An 18,826-nucleotide genomic window follows, 5' to 3' on the forward strand; every position below is an offset into this window, starting at 1 on the left:
AGTTCTGCAACTGAGGAAAGCAAGGTCTGAAGAGCTTCCCTGATTGCACTCCTGCCACCTGCCCACTGCCAAACATGCCCGAGAGCCTTGAAATTAATTGCTCACCTGAAGGGACCTGGCCCGCAGAAGAGCAAGAATCAATGAGACATACAGCTTCTTGAACCAGAAAAGAATATAATACAAAATCAAAGAGTCTCAATTGAAGCATCAAAATACTTTGCAGAAATAAGAACCATGCCTTCTGCACTTAAACTTTTCCTGGATGGGTGGAAGCAGAGGATGGCTGAGCCCAGAAGATTCAGCAGAAAAAAAATCTCAAAATGTAGGATGAAATAACAAGCCAATGTAAATATTGAAGGGACAGATTAAAAAATTGAAAGTTAGATCCAGGAGACCTTATGTGTGAATAAGAAAACCTCCAGGAAGAAATGCTGATAGTTCTATTTCGGAAATGAATACAAACATGAATGTCTGCTGGGTTTTGAGCCAAAGTTGGAGCTGTCAAGGACATCGTTTCTGGAGCTGACATAGGGCTCCAAGTCAGGGCCCAGGCATCCCTGAGTGGCCCCTTTGCATCCCTCTTACCAGTTGGAAAGCAATTTGCCTGCAAGTCTTCAAGTTAATGAGAAGGAAAGGAGAGAGGACCAAGGAGAGTGTGATCACATCAGCAAACTAATGGACAAGAAAGGAAACAAGACATAAAAGAAACACTAAAGTAGTAAGAAAGGATGAAAGTCAAGTACTCTACAATCTTCACCACACTAAGTGTGAACAGGCTGCATGCCTTATTATATTAAAAGACAGAAATTATGACCTCCATGTTATTTATAAGAAGGGATAAGAGTAGGATGAACCTAAAAGAATGGCAAGGTGAGTCAGGCAAATACCAGGAGGAAAAAACAGAAGCGGCAACATTAACCTTAGACAAAGTAGTGTCAATGCTAAAAAATACAAAACACAATTGAAAGGAGCGTTGTAATAAAGGCAGACATTACTGGAGAAAGATATCACTGTTATAAATTTGTAGTCACTGAACAACACATTAGCTAAACATATAAAGAAAACATGATTAGAAATGCAAAGAGGGTGTAGTAAACATGGGATTATAGTTGGATATTTAAGAAATAAATTAAAACATTTATAAAAGAGGAAAGAATAGTAGAGCTATTGATTTCCAGCTTCAGAGACTAGCAACATGGTACTAATTATGATAGGACATTTTTTTTTTTAGTGAGAGACATAGGGACAGAGAGAGAGAGAGATAGAGACAGGGACAGACAGGTACAGACAGACAGGAAGGAGAGATGAGAAGCATCAATTCTTCATTGTGGCACCTTAGTTGTTCATTGATTGCTTTCTCATATGTGCCTTGGCTGGGGAGGGGGGACTCCAGCAGAGCTAGTGACCCCTTGCCCAAGCCAGCGACCTTGGGTTCAAGCCAGCAACCTTGGGCTTCAAGCCAGTGACCTTTGGGCTCAAGCCAGTGACCATGGGATCATGTCTATGATCTCATGCTAAAGTCAGCAAACCCATGCTCAAGCCAGTGACCCTGCATTCAAGCCAGCGACCTTGGGGATTTGGACCTGGGTCCTCAGTGTCCTGGGCCAACACTCTGATAGATCATTTTAATTTTTTTTTTTTTGTATTTTTCTGAAGCTGGAAACGGGGAGAGACAGTCAGACAGACTCCCGCATGCGCCCGACCGGGATCCACCTGGCATGCCCACCAGGGGCGACGCTCTGCCCACCAGGGGGCGATGCTCTGCCGTGACCAGAGCCACTCTAGCGCCTGGGGCAGAGGCCAAGGAGCCATCCCCAGCGCCCGGGCCATCTTTGCTCCAATGGAGCCTTGGCTGCGGGAGGGGAAGAGAGAGACAGAGAGGAAGGAGGGAGGGGGGTGGAGAAGCAAATGGGCGCCTCTCCCATGTGCCCTGGCCGGGAATCGAACCCGGGTCTCCCGCACGCCAGGCCGACGCTCTACCGCTGAGCCAACCAGCCAGGGCTCTGATTGATCATTTTAATGTTTCTTGCTTTGAGTGGCCAATCTATTAGATTAAAAAAACAAGTAAGAACAGAGAAATTGAGCAAGGTAATAAATATAGTTTGGTAGATATGCAGTTTTACATACAGAGAACTTAGCATTCAACGAATGTGTTTGTGTGTGTGTATTTTGAAGTGAGAGTATGCTTATGGACAGAGCATCATCCCAATACATCAAGGTTATGAGTTCAATCCCTGGTCAGGGTATGATTCTTGTATGCATAAAGAAGTGTAACAACAGATTGATGTTTCTCTCTCTCTTTTTCTCTTTCTTCCTCTCTCTAAAGTCAACACATAAAAAACTTATTTAAATTAATTACAAAATCAAATTAAGAAAACACTTTTATTTACAAAAGCATAAAAGTAATAATATACTTAAGAATAGACTTAACCAAGGAGGTGAAAGATCTGTGCTCTAAAAACTAGAAACCACTTCTAAAAGAAAGTAAAGAAGACTGAGAAAACATTGGAAAGGCATCCCATATTTATGTAAGACATAAAAATGTTAATATGGCAATACATCCCAAAGCAATATGCAGATTCAATACAACCCCTATGAAACTTTCTACAGTCTTCTATTTTTTGGAAATAAAAAAGCTGATCCTCAAATTTACACAGATTCAGAATAAACAGCCTTGAAAAAGAGCAAAGTTGGAGGACTTATACTTTCTGATTTTAAACGATAATAAAAACCTACAGTAAATAGACAGTGTGGTGTTATCATAAGATCAGTGGAATAGACTTGAGAGTTCGAAATAAGCTCTTACATTTTATGGTCAATTAACTTTTGACAAGAGCACTAAGACTATTTAATGGGGAAATGATAACATCAATGGTGTGAGCATCTTGCATGTGGTAGGTACCCACATGCAAAAGAATGAATTAGGACCCCAGCTTCACACAGTTAGCAAAATTAACTCAAAATGGACTAGAAACTTAGATGTAAGAACGAAACCTACCAAATTCTAAGAAGAAAACATATGGGTAAATCTTTATGACCTTTGTTGGGCAGATAAAATATATTATGCTCACTTTGTTAAAGACGGTGCTGCCCATGAAGAGGCCGTCGCCCAGGTGATTTTAATGTGTGTTGAGAATCCTTGTAGCCTGGGGCTTGGTTTTGGGATTAAGCCTTTCCTACCCTTTTTTGATGTGGGGTGGTACAATCCAATCATGCCTCAGAGAAGTGACTTTGTATTAGAGACTTCCCTATTTTGTATATTGGATTAGAGGTTGTGAAGCTACACTATAAAATATGGGTAGAACGGGAGCTTGTGCTCTTGGTTCCTGAGATTATCATTAGAAGAGAGATCAGAGGAGAGCAGAGAAAGGCCACGTGGAGGAGGCCAGGAGAAGCAGCCAAGATGGCGGAGTGCTGAGTGAGATGCCAGTTTGTGTAGAGTTTGTATCTGGGATAAGGAAGGAGATGGGGAACTGAGGAGAATAAGTCTGGTGAGCTAGAAACCTTTGATTCTAGGAAACTCGGATAAGTCAGTAGCTTTGTGAGCACTGAATGTGACTGGGTTTTGGAGCCCAGTGTGTATTTTTACTTGCCCGCTGGGTGCAAGCTAGAATTAAAGACTATGGCCCATCAGTTTTTGGCTCCACTGTTTCTTTACCGACTGTCCGAATCCAATGCGAACCTGCATGGGCTGGGCTGCTGTGATAGCTGCCCTGGCCGTGGCTTCTGGCTTTACATTTGGCGTAGTCGGCAGGATTTGATACAGATTGGCAAGGAGCCTTTGAGCAGTGGAGTAGAGGACTGGCTAGTGTTAGGGTTCCCCATGGCTGTCCTTTTGGGGATTGTAGGCTGGCTGACTTTTACAGCCATGCGTGAGGAAACCGAGAGCTCTGTGGAAGAGGCTGCCCGGGACCTGCAAACCGAGCAGCAGAAGGAGCTGGAGCAAACACAGGAGAAACCGATGCTGACCCTGGAGCTGGAGGAAATGCTGGAGGAGGAGGCCAACCAGGTGTTCGAGATTTGCCTGGAAATGGAGCAAACGCTGGAGGAGGATTCAGAGGTTCGTGAGTTGCAGATTGCCCTGGATGTTGCGGAGAGCCAGCAGCAGCAGGAGGCCGGGGCTGAGGCTGAGGCTGAGGCTGAGGCTGAGGCCGGGTCCGGAGTTGCAACGTCTGCGGAGCAGAGGGCCTCAGTGGCCCGGTACTCGAGACTGGCAACGGGAGCTGGTGTTTTAAGCTCCTCTTTGGAAGATGAGGATAATCGAGCTGGAGTTGCAATCCGCAGTCTCCAGAAGGTGGAAGCCCAGTTGGAAGGAGCACCTACTGCGGCCCTGGTAGGTCTGCGATTTTGGGACATGCTATCCGGAGCAGAGATGGAAATGCTGACTGCCATTACCATGTGGTCCTCTTTGGGACAGTGTAAGACCTGCCAGGACAGCAGGAATGAGGGGGGTGGCTGATGCCCCATGTGCTTGGACTGATTTCCTGGACTACGACCGGAGTGGGCATTGGCTCTTTTGTTGGATGGACTTACGGATTACGGATTTTGGACAATGTAAAATACCCTGATGGGGGTGGGGGGTGGCTTTGCTGGAAGCACTCCCCTGCCCCGGGAAGCTTTTCCCATAGCTAGAAAGAAAGCGAGGACATTTTGCGCTTTGGGCAAAGTGCTCAGAGACTGGTGAAGTGTACCTTTGTGATTGTTGAAACTGTATGTTTGTCATTTTGTAATTTGTGTAATGTGCCTAATTTCCTTGCACGGGGATGCTGGTGATGTAAATTGGTGGGTAGTAAAGTGAGCATAGGGGTGGATTGTTGGGCAGATAAAATATATTATGCTCACTTTGTTAAAGACGGTGCTGCCCATGAAGAGGCCGTCGCCCAGGTGATATTAATGTGTGTTGAGAATCCTTGTAGCCTGGGGCTTGGTTTTGGGATTAAGCCTTTCCTACCCTTTTTTGATGTGGGGTGGTACAATCCAATCATGCCTCAGAGAAGTGACTTTGTATTAGAGACTTCCCTATTTTGTATATTGGATTAGAGGTTGTGAAGCTACACTATAAAATATGGGTAGAACGGGAGCTTGTGCTCTCGGTTCCTGAGATTATCATTAGAAGAGAGATCAGAGGAGAGCAGAGAAAGGCCACGTGGAGGAGGCCAGGAGAAGCAGCCAAGAAGGCGGAGTGCTGAGTGAGATGCCAGTCTGTGTAGAGTTTGTATCTGGGATAAGGAAGGAGATGGGGAACTGAGGAGAATAAGTCTGGTGAGCTAGAAACCTTTGATTCTAGGAAACTCGGATAAGTCAGTAGCTTTGTGAGCACTGAATGTGACTGGGTTTTGGAGCCCAGTGTGTATTTTTACTTGCCCGCCAGGTGCAAGCTAGAATTAAAGACTATGGCCCATCAATTTTTGGCTCCGCTGTCCGAATCCAATGCGAACCTGCATGGGCTGGGCTGCTGTGATAGCTGCCCTGGCCATGGATTCTGGCTTTACAACCTTGAATTAGGTAACAACTTTTTAGATAGGACATCAAAAACATAAGCAACCAAAGGAAAAAAAATAGATCAATTGGATTTCCTCAAAATTTAAAACATTTGGAGAGATTGCCAGACATCTCTCCAGCTCCAATCAGCGCAACAAGACACAGCTGAAAACAAGAAGTGGGGAGGAGGGGCAGTAACTCAGGTCTCCATGGATATCTAAGATACACCTCCCCCTACTGAAGCTGAGAAAACACCCTGCCCCGAGAGAGATTAGTTGGTGGAAGAGGCCTACAGAGTCTCAGGTTACACCCATCGCATTCCTGGATACAGTTTCAAGGAAACCCCCTGCTGAGATCAGTAAACAAGACTATCACCTGTTAAGAAAACAAACAAATCAAGACTTCAAAGCTGCACAAATCTGAAAGTAGATTACAAATAATAGCTGATACCAACCCAAGAAGACCTAGAAATAACACAATTGAAAACTGGAGGCAGACAACACCAAGCCTAGACTCAACCAACTCTACAAAGAAAACACCCAAACACAGACATAATGAGAAGACAAAAAAGTGAAATCCAAATGAAACCACAAGAGAAATCTACAGGAGATGAACTGAGTGATGTGGAAATAATCAAACTTCCAGATGCAGAGTTCAAAATAATAATTGTAAGGATGCTTAGGGATCTTAGAACAACATTGGATGGTCATTATGAACACCTAAAGAAATAGTAAGTAAAAAAAAGAATAAGTCGGAGATGACAAATACAATATCAGAAATAAAGACGACAATGGAAGGAATTAAAAACAGGATGGATAGAGCTGAGGATCGAATCAGTGAGTTGGAGGACAACTGGAATGAAGGCATGAAAGCAGAGAAGAAAAAAGAAAAGAGACTCAAAAAGTCTAAGGAAACTCTTAGAGAGCTCTGTGACAACATGAAGAGAAATAACATCCTCACCATAGGGGTTCCTAAAGAAGAAGAGAAAGAATAAGGGATAGAGACTTTGTTCAATCATATCATAGATGAAAACTTCCCTAAATAAATGCAGGAGAAACTCTCACAAGATCAAGAAGCACAGAGGACTCCATTAAAGAGAAACCCAAAGAAACCTACACCAAGACACATCATAATTAAAATACCAAAGCTAAGCAATAAAGAGAAAATATTAAAAGCTGCAAGAGAAAAAAAAGCTATCACCTACAAAGGAGCCACCATAAGGATGACATCCAACTTCTCAACAGAAACACTTGAGGCCAGAAGGGAATAGCAAGAAATATTCAAAGTAATGCAGAACAAGAGCCTACAACCAAGACTACTTTATCCAGCAAGGCTATCATTTAAAATCGAAGGAGAAATACAAAGCTTCCCAGACAAAAAAGAACTCAAGGAATTCAATACAACCAAACCAATGCTGCAGGAAATGTTAAGGGGCTTGTTGTAAACAGATCAAAGTGGGAAAAGAAAATAGCAAAAAAGGAATACAGCTTTAAAGAATAAAATGGCAATAAATAACTACATATCAATAATAACCTTAAATGTAAATGGATTAAATGATCCAATCAAAACACATAGGGTAGCTGCGTGGATAAGAAAACAGGACCCATACATATGCTGTCTACAAGAGACACACCTTAGAACAAAAGATACACATAGATTGAAGGTAAAAAGATGGGAAAAGATATTTCATGCAAATGGAAATGAAAAAAAAGCTGGGGTAGCAATACTTATATCAGACAAAATGGACTTTAAAACCAAGGCTATAGTAAGTGATAAAGAAGGCCACTACATAATGATAAAGGGAGTAATCCAACAGGAAGATATAATTATTATAAATATCTATGCACCTAATATAGGAGCACCTAAATATATAAAGCTGACTTTGATGGATTTAAAAGGCAAGATCAACAGAAATACTATAATAGTAGGGGATTTCAATACCCTACTAACATCACTAGATAGATCCACAAGAAAGAAAATTAACAAAGAAACAGCAGGCTTATTGGACACACTAGATCAACTCGATTTAATAGATATCTTCAGAACCTTTCACCCTAAAGCAGCAGAATATACATTCTTTTCAAGTGTGCATGGTACATTCTCTAGGATAGACCTCATGTTAGGGCACAAAAGTGCTCTCAACAAATTTAAGAAGATTGAAATCACATCAAGCACTTTCTCTGATCACAACGGCATGAAACTAGAAATGAACCACAACAGAAAAGCTCAAATATTCTCAAACACATGGAAACTAAATAGCAGGTTGTTAAATAATGAATGGATTAAGAATGAGATCAAAGAAGAAATAAAAAAATTCCTAGAAATGAATGACAATGAGCATACAACAATTCAAAATTTATGGGAGACAGCAAAAACAGTACTGAGAGGGAAGTTCATAGCACTACAGGCACACTTTAAGAAGCTAGATAAAGCTCAAATAAACAACTTAACTTTGCATCTAAAAGAACTAGAAAAAGAACAGCAACTAAAACCCAAATGTAGTAGAAGGAAGGAAATAATAAAGATCAGAGCAAAAATAAATGACATAGAGGCTAAAGAAACAATACAAACGATCAATGAAACTAGGAGCTGGTTCTTTGAAAAAGTAAACAAGATTGATGAACCTTTAACTAGACTCACCAAGAAAAAGAGAGAGAGGACTCAAATAAATAAAATTAGAAATGAGAGGGGAGAAATAACAACTGACACAACAGACATCAAAATATTGTAAAAAAATACTATGAAGAACAGTATGCCAAAAAATTAGACAACCTAGATGAAATGGACAAATTCCTTGAAACATACAATCTTCCAAAAATCAATCTGGAAGAATCAGAAAACCTAAACAGACTGATTACACCAAATGAGATCGAAACAGTTATCAAAATACTCCCAACAAAGAAAAGTCCGGGGCCTGATGGCTTCACAAGTGAATTCTACTAAATATTCAAAGAAGAACTAACTCCTATCCTTTTCCAACTATTTCAAAAAATTCAAGAGGAAGGAAGACTTCCAAGCTCCTTTTATGAGGCAAGCATAATTCTGATTCCAAATCCAGGCAAAGACAACACAAAGAAAGAAAATTATAGGCCAATATCTCTGATGAATATAGATGCTAAAATCCTCAACAAAATATTCGCAAACCAGATCCAACAATATATGGAAAAAATCATACACCATGATCAAGTTGGATTTATTCTGGGGAGGCAAAGCTGGTACAATATTCGCAAATCAATCAATGTGATTCATCACATAAACAAAAAGAAAGAGAAAAGCCATATGATAATTTTAATAGATGCAGAAAAAGCATTTGATAAAATCCAGCACCCATTCATAATCCAAACTCTCAGCAAAGTCGGAATACAGGGAACATACCTCAACATGATAAAAGCCATCTATGAGAAACCCACAGCCAACATCATACTCAATGGGCAAAAATTAAAAGCAATCCCCTTATGATCAGGAACAAGGTAGGGGTGCCCCCTTTCACCGCTCTTATTTAACATAGTCCTGGAAGTCCTAGCCACAGCAATCAGACAAGAAGAAGAAATAAAAGGCATTCAAGTTGAAAAAGAAGAAGTAAAACTATCATTATTTGCAGATGATATGATACTGTATAGAGAAAACCCTAAAGTCTCAGTCAAAAAACTACTGAACCTGATAAATGAATTCAGCAAAGTGGCAGGATATAAAATCAATACTCAGAAATCAGAGGCATTTTTATACACCAACAATGAACAGTCAGAAAGAGAAATTAATGAAACAATCCCCTTCACTATTACAACCAAAAAAATAAAGTACCTAGGAGTAAACTTAACCAAAGAGACTAAAAACTTGTACTTGGAAAATTACAAAGCATTGATAAAAGAAATCAATAAAGATACAAACAAGTGGAAGCATATGCCATGCTCATAGTTAGGAAGAATAAACATCATTAAAATGTCTATATTACCTAAAGCAATCTATAAATTCAATGCAATACCAATTAAAATACTAATGACATAATTCAAAGATATAGATCACATATTCCAAAACTTTATATGGAACCAAAAAAGAACACGAATAGCCTCAGCAATCTTAAAAAAGAAAAATAAAGTGAGAGGTATCACACTTCCTGATATCAAGTTATACTATAAGGCCATTGTACTCAAAACAGCCTGGTATTGGCATAATAACAGGCATATAGATCAACGGAACAGAACAGAGAACCCAGAAATACACCCACAGCTTTATGACAACTGATATTTGACAAAGGAGGTAAGGAAATACAATGGAGTAAAAACAGCCTCTTTAACAAATGGTGTTGGGAAAATTGGACAGCTACTTGCAAAAAAATGAAACTAGACCACCAGCTTACACCACTCACAAAAATAAACTCAAAATGGATAAAAGACTTAAATGTAGGCCTTGAAACCATAAGCATCTTAGAAGAAAACATAGACAGTAAGCTCTCTGACATCTCTCGGAGCAATATATTTGCTGATTTATCTCCACGGACAAGTGAAATAAAAGACAGGATAAACAAATGGGAATATATCAAACTGAAAAGCTTTTGCACAGCTAAATACAATAAGAACAGAAAAAAAAGACAAACTACACAATGGGAGAACATATTTGACAATACGTCTGATAAGGGGTTAATAACCAAAATTTATAAAGAACTTGTAAATCTCAATACCAGGAAGACAAACAATCTAATCAAAAAATGGGAAAAAGAAATGAATAGACACTTCTCCAAAGAGGACATACAGATGGCCAATAGGCATATGAAAAAATGCTCAACATCACTAATCATTAGAGAAATGCAAATTAAAACCACAATGAGATAATCACCTCACACAGGTCAGAATGGCGCTCATCAACAAAACAACACAGAATAAGTGCTGGCGAGGATGTGGAGAAAAGGGAACCCTCCACTGCTGGTGGGAGTGCAGACTGGTGCAGCCACTGTGGAAAACAGTATGGAGATTCCTCAAAAAACTGAAAATCAAACTGCCTTTTGACCCAGCTATCCCACTTTTAGGAATATACCCCAAGAACACCATAGAATGGCTCCAAAAGGAGAAATGCACCCCCATGTTTGTGGCAGCATTGTTCACAATAGCGAAGATCTGGAAACATCCCAAGTGTCCGTCAGAGGACGAGTGGATTAAAAAGCTTTGGTACATATATACTATGGAATACTACTCAGCCATAAGAAATGATGACATCAGATCATTTACAATAACATGGATGGACCTTGATAACATTATATGGAGTGAAATAAGTAAATAAAAAAAAACTAAGGACTATATGAATCCATACAAAGATGGGACATAAAAATGAGACTTAGAGACATGAACAAGAATGTGATGGCAACAGGGGTGGGAGAATGGGGGAGGGGGGATGGGGCAAGGAAGGAGAGAGGGGTTGGGGGAGGGGAGAGGCACAAAGAAAACCAGATAGAAGGTGACAGAAGACAATTTGACTTTGGGGGAGGAGTATACAGCACAATCAAATGTCAAAATAATCTGGAGATGTTTTCTCTCAACATATGTACCCTGATTTATCAATGTCACTGCATTAAATTTAATAATAATAAAAAAATAAAAATAAATAAAAAAAATATTTGTAATCTCCTCATGCAGATGTATATGCCTTTTTGCAGTCACTGTATATTCCTGGCATTTCCATGTGCAATATTGATATGTGATAACTTGACTACCTACAAGAAATTTATCCTTAAAAAAATAAAAATACCTAATTTTATAAAAAATTTAAAACATTTGTGTGACAAAGGACACTGTAAAGAAACTGACATTTTAATCCACAGAATGGAGAAAGATATTTGCGGATCATACAAAGAACTCGTGCAACTCAATAATAAAAAGAATATTAGCCCAATTAAAAAGTGGTCAAAGTGTTTGAACATTTTTCCAAAGAACATTTCTATTTCCATACAAAAAATATATTTATTTATTTATTATTATTTTTTTAGCAAGAGAGAGATAGGCAGATAGAAGGGAGAGAGATGAGAAGCATCAACTCATAGTTGCGGCACTTTAGTTGTTCATTGATTGCTTTATCATACACGCCTTAACTGGGGACTTCAGCTGAGCCAGTGACACCTTGTTCAAGCAATTGACCTTGGGTTTAAACCAGCGACCATGGGGTCATGTCTATAATCTCACACTTAAGCTGGAAGCCCTATGTTCAAGCCAGCTAAGACCGTGCACAAGCTGGTGACCTCGGGGTTTCGAACCTGAGTTCTCAGCATCCCAGGTCAACACTCTATCCACTGTGCAACCACCTGGTCATTAGTCATTAAGGAAATGCAAATCAAAACTGCAATGAGTTACCATGTCCTATCCAATAGGACAGGTATAAGTGTTAGTGAAGATATGGAGAAATGGAAACCCTTTGTTGGTAAGAATGCAAAACTTTGTGCAGCTGCTCTGAAAAATTTGTCAGTTTCTCAAAAATTTTAAAATCAAATTACCATATAATCATCAACTCCCTCCTAGGTATATACCCAAAAGAATTAAAAACTTATGGTCGTACAAAGATTTTTCCACAAATGTTCACAGCAGCATTATGAATAATGCGGAGGGGGGGTTGCCCAACTATCCATCAACTGAGAATGGGTAAATAAAATGCAGTCTACCCATTCCACAGGACAGGAGGACCTGAAGTCAATGAACTGTCTCTGCCAGCAGCCAGTCTCCCAGCTAGTCACCCTGTTCCTCTCACTCAGCCCCTGCTGCCCTTGTTTGGAAAGGCAGCTGATTTCAGAGGGGAGGTCTTGCGGATTCCTCAGAGTTCCCCCTCTTTCCTGTGAGTCAGCAAACAGTGGACTCTGGCTACTGGGCTTCTAAGAGCTATGAGCTGCTGGATGGAGCAGGGAGGAGCCATTCCCCTGGACAGCGGTGCGCGTGCCCAGCAGGGGGCCTACCCAGAAGGAAGTTGAGAAAACCCTCCCCCATACAAAGCTGCCTAAATCCGAGCTCCATGACCTATGATCCTTGCCTCAGGGGGAACTTGTCACCACAGATCATTAAATCCCAAAGCGTCCAGGTTAGGTCCAGGAGTTAGGGACATTTCTTCCTCCCTTGGTAATCTGTGAATCACCTGCAGTCTTTGGGTTTTATTCCTTGTGGAAATTACTGGAAGGTGAACAACAAAAATGAGAAATGACTCTCCCTGTTCCCTTTCGTTAACTCTTCACAACTGCTCAAAACGTGAGGCAAAATGTGGTCATGGAAATTGTATGCTGAGTACAGTGTGTGGACCTTGCTCTCAATTTTGTCCCCTCTTCCACTTCACCGTGATGTAAAGAATTTAAGATCTGGCTTTTCTTTAGTTTATTCTTTCTTTTTCCTTTTTTTCTTTTCATTTTTTTTTGTTTATTTTAAGCAATCTCAAATCTATAGGAAAGCTGAATATATTACATAAAACCTCTTTTTTTTCTGAATAATTTGAAAGTATGGTGCTGACCTGATGCCCCATTACCTCTAAACACTTCAGGGTGTATTCTCTCTACACAAGGACGCACCCCTACACAACCACAATAGAACTCTTGCCATCAAGAAATTGGCATCATACGTTCCCACCACCCAATCTGCAAACCCCACTGAAGCTGCCCCGTTGCTCCAGGTGTGTCCCTTATAACAAGAGGATAAAGGTCATGTAGTTGTGATGTCTGTGTAGTTTCTTTTTCCATTTGAAATAGTTTCTCAGTCTTTTCTTGACTCTGCAGATTCAGCGTATTTGGAGATGGTTAGGCCAGTTGTTGTGAAGGATGTTCTGATGTTTCCTCCTCACTTGATGCATCTGGTTCTTGTGTGCCTTTGGCAGGAACGTTGTACAAGTGATGCCATCTACTCTTTGCAGCTCCTCATTGGGTGGACATGACACAGGTGATGTTACCTTTGATCACCATGGCACAATGGACTGAACATTTTTGTCCTGTCAAATTCATAGGTTGAACCATACCCCACGAAGTGATGGTACAAGGGGATAGCCTTGGAGAGGGTAATTAGAAACAGATGAGGTCATGAGGTGGGGGCCCTCATAATAGTCACTTTTTCTCTCTTCTGTCTGCCATGTGAGGACACAGAGAGAAGTTGGCAGCCTACAACCCAAAAGAGGCCCTTGTTGGAACCCGACGTTGCTGACACCCTGATCTTGAACTTCCAGCCTTCAAAACTGTGATAAATAGGCCTTGGCTGGTTGGCTCAGTGGTAGAGCATCGGCCTGGCGTGCAGGAGTCCCGGATTCGATTCCTGGCCAGGAGAAGCACCCATCTGCTTCTCCACCCCTCCCCCTCTCCTTCCTTTCTGTCTCTCTCTTCCCCTCCAGCAGCCAAGGCTCCATTGGAGCAAAGTTGGCCCGGGCGCTGAGGATGGCTCCATGGCCTCTGCCCCAGGCGCTAGAATGGCTCTGGCTGCGACAGAGCAATGCCCCAGATGGGCAGAGCATCGCCCCCTGGTGGGTATGCCGGGTGGATCCCAGTTGGGCACATGTGGGAGTCTGTCTGACTGCCTCCCCGTTTCCAACTTCAGAAAACAAAAAAAAAAAGAAAAAAAAACCGTGACAAATAAATTTCTGTTGTTGAATTCTGGTCAAGATGGCAGAGTAGGTAACTGTGGTACTCACACTTCCCACAACCACATCAAAACACAACCAAACTACAGAACAACCATTATTCGGAATTGCCTGAAATCTGACTGAATGGAAGTCCTACAATTAGGGGATTAAAGGAGACTGGTAGGAGGGGTGGAGACACAGGACAGTCTGGTCCCACACCCAGGTGTGGTGGGTAAAAATTAGGAAGAATTTCTCAGCTGCAGAGTTCCACCATAACGAGTGAAGGGTCCCAGCCCCACACCGGCCCCCCAGCCCAGGGTTCCAGTACCAAGATGAGAAGTTCTCACAACTTCTATCTGTAAAAACCAGTGGGAATTGAGGCTAAGGGAGACAGAGGCTGCTGGAGTCTCAGACAGCTCCTCTTAAAGGGCTCGTGCACAGACTTACTTGGACCTGCTCCCTCTGAGCTCCAGCACTGGGGCAGCAGCTTGAAAGGCACCAGGGACATATGGGGAGGGACTGGATTGTCTGGCATCAGGATTAGAGCTGGGGGCAATGTTCTTCTAGATCAGTGGTAGTCAACCTGGTCCCTACCGCCCACTAGTGGGCATTCCAGCTTTCATGGTGGGTGGTAGCAGAGCAACCAAAGTATAAATAAAAAGATAGATTTAACTATAGTAAGTTGTTTATAAAGATTTATTCTGCCAAACAGTGAAAATCTGGCATAAAGTACTTGGTAAGTAATTATTATTATATGCTTTAACTTGCTGTAACTCTGCTTTATAAATTTTATAAAGTAAAGTTACTTCCCTACTTTATAAATCACCATTACTGTGGAACCAGTGAGTGGTTAGAAAATTGTACTACTAACAGAGATACAAAAGTGGGCAGTAGGTATAAAAATGTTGACTACTCCTGGTCTAGACAGAAGTGTTGGCAGAGGTCATTGTTCCTTTTCTGAACCTTCAACCCACAGAGCTGGCAGGCTCTCAGTTTTCATCAACCTGGTTCACATTGTTTGCCCCACCTTGCTGATTCCCTGAGACCCCACCCCACAAACTTGTGGGCCCACCCAACCTGTTTCCAGTGGGTTATTCATATGAATGGCATGTCTGGGCTCATGCTTTAGGTTTTTCTAAAACCCCTCAAACTAGCAGCATCTGGACTCAGCAAGCCCCATACCTCTTGCTAAGTGGCCCCAGGGTCAACACTAGTAGCAGCCAGCCTTGGTTCACAGATTAGCCTCACTTAGGCATCTCCAAGCTCAGCACAAGTAGCTCATGCTGGGTAGACCTAGGCAGAACACAGGTTGTGGCTGACCTTGGCCTGCACCTTCTGGGAGGCCCCAGACACAACACACCCAGTGGATAGCTTCAAACCATGTTGAAGCACCACTCAACTACCTCCACAAGTGACACACTCCATGGGTGGGCTCAGCAGGCAGCAGAGCCCTGCTGAAGTATGTCCTGCTCTAGGGGGGCGGGGGCTGCACAGCTGACCGTCCATGGTGATCTCAATTCATCCTTGCAGCCTATCAGCCTGAGGGTAAGTCTCTCGCATTGGCATCAAGTAATCCAACAGTAATCAATCCTCCCAACAGTAATTAAGGCTCAGGTACAGCAAGAATTCATTGAGCATCATTATAACCAGTTATTTGAACTCTACATTTAGTAGATTGTCTCCATTTTATTTAGTTCTTTTTTTATTCTTTATTCTTTTAATTTAAGATTTCATCTTTTTAGAGAAAGAGAGAAAAAGAAGAGGAGCAGAAAGCATCAACTCCCTTATGTGCCTTAACTAGGCAAGCCTGGGATTTTGAACCAGTGAACTCAGCATTTCAGGTCAATCCTTTATCCACTGCCTGTTTAGTTCTTTTTCTGGTGTTTTGTTCTGTTCTTTCATCTGAGACATGTTTCATTGTCTCTTTATTTTGGCAGCCTTCCTCTGTTTGTTTTTGTGTATTATTAGATCATGTCTCCCAGACTTGGTAGTGTTGCCTAATATACTAGGGGTTCTGTTGGATTCAGTGGTACAGCCTCCACCCCCAATCACCCAAGCTGAGCATTCGAAGTGCATCCCCTGAGTGAAGTGTGTACACTCTCCTGTTGCAGTTGAGACTTGATTGCTGTTAACATGTCAATGAAAGGGATTTACCCCCAGGCTGATCAGCAGCAAGGACTGGCTGTGACCACTGACCACCCCACTGACCAGCCACCATGGAAAATCAGCTGTGCAGGAGCTCACCCAAGGAAATAAGACTTACTTCAGTGGGGCTCTGGTGCCCAGTGACTCTGCCCCTTGAGTGTGTTGCCTGGGAAGTTGGTTGGGTGGTGATTAGATGGGGTCAGAAGCTGTCCACTGGGTGTGTTTTTTCTGGGGCCTCCCGGTAGATGCAGGCCAAGGTCAGCCATTGCCTGCTCAGGATCACCCAACATGATTTACTGAGAATTCTTTTTTTTTTTACTAGATCAACTCGATTTAATAGATATCTTCAGAAACTTTCACCCTAAAGCAGCAGAATATACATTCTTTTCTTTTTTTTAATAAATAAATTTTTGTTAATGTTAATGGGGTGACATCAATAAATCAGGGTACATATATTCAACGAAAACATGTCCAGGTTATCTTGTCATTCAATTATGTTGCATACCCATCACCCAAAGTCAGATTGTCTTCTGTCACCCTCTATCTAGTTTCCTTTGTGCCCCTCCCCTTCCACCTTCCCCTCTCCCTCCTTCCCTCCCATGCCCCCTTCCCCCACCCCAGTAACCACCACACTTTTGTCCATGTCTCTTAGTCTCGTTTTTATGTCCCACCAATGTATGGAATCATGTAGTTCTTGGTTTTTTCTGACTTACTTATTTCACTTCGTATAATGTTATCAAGATCCCACCATTTTGTTGTAGAATCTACATTTTATTTAAAAATGTATTGTATAATAAATATGTATTTTCCGATGGCTTTAGGCGACCCCTGTGTTTTGGTCGTTCGACCCCCGCCGGGGTCATGACCCACAGGTTGAGAACCGCTGTTGTAGATGATTCGATGTCATCATTTCTTATGGCTGAGTAATATTCCATAGTGTATATGTGCCACATCTTCTTTATCCAGTCTTCTATTGAAGGGCTTTTTGGTTGTTACCATGTCTTGGCCACTGTGAACAATGCTGCTATGAACATGGGGCTGCATGTGTCTTTATGTATCAATGTTTCTGAGTTTTTGGGGTGTATACCCAGTAGAGGGATTGCTGGGTCATAAGGTAGTTCTATTTTCAGTTTTTTGAGGAACCACCATACTTTCTTCCATAATGGTTGTACTACTTTATATTCCCACCAACAGTGAATGAGGGTTCCTTTTTCTCCACAGCCTCTCCAACATTTGCTATTACCTGTCTTGTTGATAATAGCTAATCTAACAGGTGTGAGGTGGTATCTCATTGCAGTTTTGATTTGCATTTCTCTAATAACTAATGAAGATGAGCATCTCTTCATATATCTGTTGGCCATTTGTATTTCTTCCTGGGAGAAGTGTCTGTTCATGTCCTCTTCCCATTTTTTATTGGATTGTTTGTTTGTTTGTTGTTGAGTTTTATGAGTTCTTTCTATATTTTAAATATTAGGCCCTTATCTGAACTGTTGTTTGAAAATATCATTACCCAGTTAGTTGGCTCTCTGTTTATTTTGTTTTCAGTTTCTCTTGCTGAGCAAAAACTTTTTAGTCTGATGTAGTCCCATTCATTTATCTTTGCCATCACTTCTCTTGCCTTTGGAGTCAAATTCATGAAATGCTCTTTAAAACCCAGGTCCATGAGTTTAGTACCTATTTTTTCTTCTATGTACTTTATTGTTTCAGGTCTTATATTTAGGTCTTTGATCTTTTTTAAATTAATTTTAGTACAAGGAGACAAGCTGTAGTCGAGTTTCATTCTTTTGCATGTAGTTTTCCCAGCACCATTTGTTGAAGAGGCTTTCTTTTCTCTATTGTGTGTTGTTGGCCCCTTTATCGAAAATTATTTGACCATATATATGTGGTTTTATTTCTGGACTTTCTATTCTGTTCCATTGGTCTGAGTGTCTATTTTTCTGCCAATACCATGCTGTTTTGATTGTTGTGGCCCTATAATATAGTTTGAAGTCAGGTATTATAATGCCCCCAGCTTCATTCTTTTTATTTAGGATTCCTTTGGCTATTCGGGGTTTTTTATAGTTCCATATAAATCTGATGATTTTTTGTTCCATTTCTTTAAAAAATGTCATAGAAATTTTTTTTTGTATTTTTGTATTTTTCTGAAGCTGGAAATGGGGAGGCAGTCAGACAGACTCCCACATGCGCCCGACCGGGATCCACCCGGCACGCCCACCAGGGGGCGATGATCTGCCCATCCGGGGCATCGCTCTGTGGTGACCAGAGCCACTCTGGTGCCTGAGGCAGAAGCCAGGGAGCCATCCCCAGCGCCCGGGCCATCTTTTGCTCCAATGGAGCCTCGGCTGTGGGAGGGGAAGAGAGAGACAGAGAGGAGGAGAGGGGGAGGGGTGGAGAAGCAGATGGGCGCCTCTCCTCTGTGCCCTGGCCGGGAATCGAACCTGGGACTTTCGCACACCAGGCCGACGCTCTACTGCTGAGCCAACTGGCCAGGGCCATGTCATAGGAATTTTGATGAGAATTGCAGTAAATTTATAAATTGCTTAAAAAAATATTTTGATGAACTGTGAATTTTATTATGCTAAATGGAACAAAAACTGCCTATAACGGAGGGCCTGAGTTGGGGGGAAGTGTTCAA

At 41.7% G+C, this 18,826-nt stretch overlaps 1 pseudogene; it reads left to right on the forward strand.

Annotated features, from left to right (window-relative positions):
- LOC136406541 (probable ATP-dependent RNA helicase DDX5) overlaps positions 1–18,826 on the forward strand; it is a 60,018-nt pseudogene that overhangs the window by 18,946 nt on the left and 22,246 nt on the right.

Source organism: Saccopteryx leptura, chromosome 5 (genome assembly GCF_036850995.1).
Source record: "Saccopteryx leptura isolate mSacLep1 chromosome 5, mSacLep1_pri_phased_curated, whole genome shotgun sequence".
NCBI classification, from domain to species: Eukaryota; Metazoa; Chordata; class Mammalia; order Chiroptera; family Emballonuridae; genus Saccopteryx; species Saccopteryx leptura.